Genomic DNA, 7,791 nt, shown 5'->3' with positions numbered 1-7,791 from the left:
GACTCCCCCAGAGCAGATCCCCTGGCCAGGGAGTGGGAAAGTCTCTGTCTCCTGCTGCTGAATTAACAGCCTCTGCCCCTCTCTCCTGCCAGCACCTTGCAGCCTCCCCTGCGGGCCCAGCTCCTGAGCCCCCTGCTGACGGCGGCCGTGGGACAGACAGTGTCTGGGGACTGGCAGCAGGAGCCCATCCACACTCAGGTACGTCCCTCCGGGCCCTGCTCCCGGGCTGGGCTGGAGCTCCAGAGAGGAGGGGGGGGCAGAGGGAGGGAAGAAGCTGCAGGTTTGGATCCTTCCCTCCAGGGTTCCCGTTGCTCTCCCGGGGGGCCCGTCCCTTCCATGCCCAGCCTGGGCTCCTCCCTGCTCTGCGAGGCGGCTCAGACCCTGCTCTAGGCTGGACCCCGGAGCCAGCGGGTGGCCTGGATCCCCCAACCCCCCTCTGACCCAGGGCTCCCCCTTGTCTTGCAGCAGTTCATCCGGGCCCTTCCCTACGACCTCCAGGCCCTACTGGCGAGCCTCCTCGCCGAGTCCCCAGACACCGCCCGGCTGCAGCTCATAATGGAGGTGAGCCCCGTGCGGGGGACGGGGCCATTGTCCCTGCTTCCTCAGGGGGGGGCCGAGAGAGGAGCAGTGTCAGTGGCTGGGGGGGGCACAGTCCGAGAGGAGCCCCAGGCTCTGCCCAGAACCGGCACCTCCCTACGGGTCCTGACCTGCCTCTTTCCCCCCCAGCACCTGAGCCCGTGGCTGGAGTCCCGCCTGCCCCAGGAGCGAGCCAGGGCCCTTGGCAGCACCACGGCCCTGCTGGGAGTCGCCACCACCCTCCCGGGGTTTGACGTAAGTGACCTCGGAGCCGGGGGGTCTGGGGCTGCAGGGCGCGGGGCTGGGAGCGTCCCCGGGAGGCAGAGGCAGGGCCGGGAATGGGCCGGGAATGGGCCGCGTTCTCCTTTCCCCGGGGAGGGGCGACCCTGGGCCCTTCAGGGGGGCTCTTGAGGGACTGGGCCTGGGGACTGGGGAGTGGCCGTCAGTGGATCCCCTTGTTCCACCCCCGGAGTGACCCTTCAGTCGGGGCCATTGCTCAGGGTTGTCTCCTCGCAAGGCCGGCCCCGCCCCGCCCCGGGAGGTGTCTCTGTCCGTCCCCCGAGCTCAGACCCGCCTCGGCGGCCGTTTGCATGGGACGTGCAGCCCCAGGATGCTGAGGGACCCCCCCTCTTCTCTCCCCTCAGAACTCCGCCGACTGGCCGAGGATGGGTCACCACGTGGCCCAGCTGGGCCTTTTTATTTCGGACCCATCCGAAGACGTCAGCCGGCTGGCCCGGGAGGGGGTGCACAGCCTGTATCAACTCCTCCTGCACCACAGGGGTAAGGAACCCAGCCGGGACCTGGGCCCCAGGGACACCCTGAGGGTGCCGGCGGCGGGGGGAGGGGACCCAGCCCTTTTCCCCCAGACTGGCCCAAGGGGGGATGCGTCCCTCTGTGTTCCCCTTCTGCCCCCTGTGCCCCTCCATTTGCCCAGGGATGCCTGCAGGGACCCGTGGGAGGGGAAGGGCTCAGACCTGCCAGCAGAATGACCCTGTTGTGTCTCTTGCAGGCCTCAACATCCACCAGGCAGAGGACCTGTGGTGCAGACACTACTACAAAGAAAGATGGGTCCTGGCTCACAGCAACAGCGTGAGGGTGGGAGAGGTAAGGACGCGCTGCCAGGGCAGGGCAGGGCTCGGGGGTGGGGCTGGCTGGGGCCCTCGTGGGGGTAGGAGGGTCTTGGGGGCAGGAGGAAGGGGTGACCTGGGGCAGGGGTTGGGGTGCCGGGTGAGGAGAGCGTCTGGGTGCAGGGTCTGGAAGGGAGTTTGGGGGAGGAGGAAGCTGTTTTAGCCCCAGGAGTTGGGGCCGGGCTCTGGGCCGTCAGCTGAAACCTCCTGTGCTCTTGATTCCAGGTCTTTGGGGAGCTCTTCACACCAGAGCAGGAGAATTGCTTTTTGGACAAGGCTCTGCTCGCTGCCCGCTCCCCCCTGCGGCGCCCCAGCCAGGCCGGGCTGGTCCTGGCCCACGCCCTGCATGGGCAGGCCCATCAGCTCCTGGAATACATGGTGAGCAGCCGGAGCAGATCAGGAGAGTGGGGCAGGGCCAGGGTCTCCTTCCCATCCCCTCAGGGAGTCCCCCGCCCCTTTCCTCAGGCTGCCCCCACCCCACGCCCCTGCTGGCAGAATCCCTCCTGCCCCTGCGAGCGTCCCTGGGGGTGGGGGAGGCTCTGAACACAGAAACTGTCCTAGGAGGCGGGAGGGGGCCGAGGTGTCAGGAGCTCTGGGGGGGGGGGGGGTCAGGAGCTCACCCTGCGGGCCTGACGGGGGTGACCAGAGAGCAGGGGGGAGGAGGGGGGAAATGCTGGGGGGCCAGTTCCCCTGAGTCCCCAGGGATGAATGTGACGGATTCTGCTTCCCTTGCAGCAGGAAGACACCCAGTGAGAGCAGCAAGAGCTGAGGAGCCAGCAGCTGCGTCCCCCTCCCCCCAACCCTCCCAATTGTATTGAATTGTATTTACATTCTCATTAAACAATGTTTCAAAAAACATTTGGATCAGGCTTGGTCAATAATTTGTAATGGGGGGGCCATTTTGGCAACTGATCAAGGGCCACATTTCTACCGAGGGCTTTGGGGTCTGGGACGGGGCGGTTGGGTGCAGAAGGGAGCTTAGGGGTGGAGCCTGGGTGCAGGGGGGGGGTATGATCTGGGGCGGTGGATAGGGGTGCAGGGTCCAGGAGGGGGTATGGGCGCAGGAGAGGACTCTGGCCTGGGGGAGGGGCTCTAGAGGGGTGCAGGGTCAGGGAGGGAGCTGTGACCTGGGTGAAGGGGGAGCAGAAGGTTTGGGGGAGGGGGTGCGGGTGCCAGAGAGGAGTCTGGCCTGGGGGAGGGGTGTCGGGGGGGTGCAGGGTCAGGGAGGGAGCTGTGACCTGGGTGAAGGGGGAGCAGAGGGTTTGGGGGAGGGGGTGCGGGTGCCAGAGAGGAGTCTGGCCTGGGGGAGGGGTGTCGGGGGGTGCAGGGTCAGGGAGGGAGCTGTGATCTGAGGGAATGGGGGACGCAGGTTCAGGTGGTCGCCTGGGACAGGCAGTCGGGGAGGGGACGTGGGCGCCAGGGGCAGGCTCTGGCTGCGGAGGTGCCTACCTAGGCAGCTGCGTATGGGGGAGGCCGACTGTCACCTGAGGGGATGGGGGAGCTCAATTTTCAACTGTGGGGAATGGAGGAAATACTGTGGAGTGGAGGGAGCGAGATGGGGGGGGCTGAATTGTTCCCGGAGGGGAGATCTCCCTGGCTTGGGGGGGGGGCGTTTCCAGCAAAGCCCTCACATAAGAGGGGGACAGACGGGGGGAGGGAGAGGACGGGGATGGGCAGGGCAGGTGGAAATGGGGAGGGGCAGGAGAAGGGAAGGGGGAGGAGATGGAGGAGGGCAGGGGATAGGAGTGGGGGCGGGGATGAGGAGCAGGACAGAGGCAGGGCAGTGGTGGTGATGGCTGAGTGATGAGAACAGCTCGCAGGGAGCTTAAAGCCAGCAGATGCTTTTCGGCAGAGTTGCCATTTGCCCTGGCGGCTTTGCCAGAATAGCTGTGCCAGCGGGGGGAGGGGCGGGGGGGGGGGCTTTTGCCACACACCCAAGCCAAGCCAGCTGTGGCGGCAAAGCCTTGTGATGTAACCTAAGCCCTTGGCAAGGTCGGGATCAACCTGCTCTGACAATTTCTCGGACCGGCGGGATGAGAAACAAGGATCGTGCAGGGAGATGGGGATGATTAGGAAGCGAATCCAGGTGTGGGGGGAATATCCTGGGTTGGAGGGTCAGTCGATACCCCCGCCTGCCACTGTCTGCCGGGGCTCTGCCCGCAAGATGGAACCAACAGCTGAGTTTGCTTTTCTGCCCCGTCGTGGGCACAAAAGGCCCAGAGCAGCCTCCTGCTATCTTGGAGGAAAGGGGCCAAAGTTCAGGAAGCAGGTGCCAGGCTGGGCTGGAATCCGCGAGCGCCGCTTTTGCTTTGCCCTTCCTGGAAGCTGGGCTGCAGGTGAGTGGCGGTTTCATCTCTGCTCTTGGGGTGTTTCTTGTGGGTTCCGAGTGTGGATCTGAGAGGGGCTGCGCAGGGGCAGTGTCATGAACGAGCTGTAAGCGTTACAGCCCCTTCTGCGCAGGCTGGCTCCAGCCTCCCGTCTGTCTCCAAGCCCTGGGGGAGAGGCGGGAGGCCAGCAGCATGGCCTAGTGGAGGGGGCAGGGGGTTGGGTGTAAGAACTCCCGGGTTCTAATCTAATGCCACCTAGTGACTAAGGCTCAGAGTTGTGTGTTAGACCCTTGCTCCTCAATTCTGCGCTCACTCTCGCGCTGGTGACCTTGGAGAGGCCTTTCATGTCTCCCTTTCCCTGTCCATCAAAGGCAGGCAAGTGGGATGTAATGCCCTGGAGCAAGTGCTTTGGGACGTGTCGCACAAGTGTGCCTGGCTCACAAGCGTGTCAGCACAGCTGTGTAAAAGCGTGACGAGGGCTTTGAGATCGATGCCGAAGGCGTGTGAGGCTGTAGCTGGCCAAGTGACAGGGAAATGAAAGGTCAGAGTTTGGTCAGTTAGATTTTATGGTAATACACTGAGACGAAGCACTTTGGGCGTATATACGATAATGTCTTTCCAAGTGCGTTAGTTCAAGCCGTGTCCTAGGAGCCAAGAGGTGAGACAAACATGCTTGGTCCTGTCTCGGTGCAGGGGTGGACTAGATCAGTGCTTCTCGACCAGTGGTACGAGTCCCCTTAAAGGTACTCAAGAGATGTCTGGGGGACACGTCAACACAACTGAAATTTGGAGAAAACTGAATTTTAGTTTTCAGTTTGACAGCGCTTTATTCTTTTTGTACCTTTTACACCCAAAAATGCCATCGCCCGCCCGGCTACGATGCAGTTGTTTAAACAAATGTGTTGCAACGGTAGAAAAAAATTGTGTGTGTCTGAAAACTGTAGGTACTGGGGGTAATTACACATTTTTTTTTAAAGGGGGTACATTATAAAAAAAGTTTGCGAAACACTGGACCTATCATGGTCCCTTCCACTCAGACTTTTCTATGATTCTGTGACAGGGGTGGGCGATAATTTTCAGAAGGGGGCCACTTAATTGATTTTGGTGTGGGGTCATAGGCCGGCTCCACCCACAGAAGGGGCGGAGCCTGAGGCAGAAGGGGCGGTGTTGTGGACTAGCCCACCCTCAGAGTTCTCCGCGGCTGAGGCTTTCAATTAAAAGCACAGAAAAGAGCTCACAGATTTGCCACTACTGGCAGCTGTCCAGCGTGGCTACAGCTTTTTAAAGGGCTCGTGGCTCCTGCCCCTGCTGTAACCATGAGCCGTGAATCATTTAAAATTGGATCCTGCTGCCTGAGTCCCCACTTAGAATTCGGCGGCATGGGCAGCAGGATCTAAACAGAAAGTGGCCAGATCACAGTGTTAGGTGGGTTGCATCTTACCCAGCCCTGTTCTCTGAGCTGGTTTTGAAACCTCCGTGTCCTCCTTATGGTCTGACAGCTGCAGATTTACTGCCTGTCTCTCCTCTCATGGCCCAGCCTAGCCGCAGCTAATGGAATAACTCAGGTTAGCATCACCTGCCCTGTCTTGGTGACTCTTCACAGCTGAACAGCCTATAAGGCATCGTGCTGGTCTACTTATCTCTTGGTGACTCCTCTGCGTTCTGTTTATTTCTTTCTCCCTAGCTGGCCGATCAAGTCAAGCCCTGTCAGTGCGTGAAGGCCCCAGGAATTACGAGTGCGATGGTCTCCCATGCCCAAGGTAATCGGCTGGCTAGTAATGGATGGACTGCTTGGTTATCAGGTTAGGCTGCACAAGCCAGGTCTATGGGACCCTATGGCCAGCTGGCACCTGGTTCACAGCTGTACTAATCTGAAAATGGCTGGAGGACACCACCATCATTAGGCTCCAGAGTCAACAGCACTTGCTCCTCTTGGAGCTACTTGTCCATGGCAGGCAGCACAGCTTAGCAGCTCATTGGGACGTCTTCTTTCTGTTGTGAGATCTGGGCACTTTAGAATGGCTGTAGCTATTGAAAGCAAAGGTGCACAGCTATAGGCATGGGGGTTTCCAGCTTTATTCACCTAAGTGGCTGATTCCAGGAAGCAAGGGTGTGTGTGTATAGGGGGGGAGGGAGTCCTCTACAGAGGGTTCCCTGGCCCCTCTGCTTCCATGGCTGTGCAACTGCCACCAGGTGGATTAGAACCTGGGACTTTTGGAGCTTAGGGCAGGAGCTGCTACAGCTTGAGTTGTAAGCCTCTCAGCATAGGCTGAAGAGCTCCCTTGTAATAATTGCTTGCTGGAAGTGGTCTCAGTGCCACTCCATAGGATAGTGACCCACATCAGGTGGGTGGGTTACAGCTGCAGGCCTGCTCCCAGCATGCGGATCTGCTCTCTGGGCGGCGTCTATAACTCTGTGGCTGCAGCCTTGCTCCCAGGACTGGATCTGCTCTCTGCCCATAGGCGTGCGCAGCACATTTCATTAGGGTGTGCACCCAAAGAATGTTTTTAAATGTACTCTTTGACCCCCATTAGCCACGCCTCTGGAGGTAACACTTTCAGGGCAATATGGACACATGACCAGAAATAAAAGGTGTCATGTGACCTCCCCCCCCCAAGGACTTTTCCCACCATCCACTTACCAATAGGGATTAGTTTGACCCTCACCAAACCCCCCTCATGCAACGATCCTGCAATTGCATTAACCCATGTGTGAGACATTAACTCGGGGGGTGGGGAGGCTGGGGGAAGTGTTCCCTCTAAGAGTTTCCTCCCATGAGCACAATACATTTTGTGTTGTGCACCAGTACTGAGTGTGGCTTGTTTGGATGTGCCATGGTGGCACCCAAGTTATTCATAAATATCTTATGAACCACTTACCTTTCCCCTCTGCTGCCCTGTCTCCTTCCCTTCCTCCATCAGCTCCCCTGGTGCCTGCTGCCCCCCCAACCCCTCACCCACCTCTGCTGTCCTGACTCCTGCCCTTCTCACTGCCCTCGGCCTTCCCGAGACCTGCCCCCTCCAGCAGCCTTTCTCTCTCCCCCTGTGCCCACTCCTCCAGTAGCCCCACTCTGACCATGTGAGCTACCCCTCCTCATCCCCTCTTCTAACACCTCCCTCTACACACCTGTCCTGCTTCTCTCCTCTGCTGCTGGTCCCTCCCCTGCAGGTGTCTGCCCTTCTGCTTCACCCCCCCGGACTCTCCTGGCACCTGCACTTTCCCTTACCCTTGCACCCTCTTGGTGCCTCCCCCTTCCCTCACTGCCCCTACCCACTTTGCCCACTCCCTCACCACCCTCTGCCCCCGTTCCCCTCATGCCCCTGTGCCTTTACACGTGCCTTGCTCCATCTCCGCCTTCCTCGTGCCCACCCCTTCTTTCAAGCCTTCTCCCAGCACCTCCCCTTCTCCCCTCTAGCCCCCAAAGCCCTTCCCCTCTCCTCTCCTAGCATCATCCTGTCCCCCCCCCCCACTGACACCTCCCCTCCTGCCCTTTTCCTCATGGTCTCCACTTGGCCCCTGGGCATTTGTCTGTCTCCTACACCCTGACCCTTGGTGCCTTCCCCTTTCATCTCCTGACCTGCCACAAACCCCCACCCCGCAGACTCAGGTTCCCAAAGTTCTGGCAGTCCCCATCACTTGGTGCCTGCGCAGGGTCTGACTCGTAGGGTTGCCAGGTAGACCCTCCCCCCAAAAAACGGACACACTTGATCCTGGGCAGGGGGGAGGGAGGAAGAGGGACTGGCTGGGGGGGGGGCAGGAAC

Source organism: Pelodiscus sinensis, chromosome 18 (assembly GCF_052426305.1).
Source record: "Pelodiscus sinensis isolate ZL-2025 chromosome 18, ASM5242630v1, whole genome shotgun sequence".
In the NCBI taxonomy this organism is placed as follows: domain Eukaryota; kingdom Metazoa; phylum Chordata; order Testudines; family Trionychidae; genus Pelodiscus; species Pelodiscus sinensis.
Note: the sequence above shows the minus strand (reverse complement) of the source record.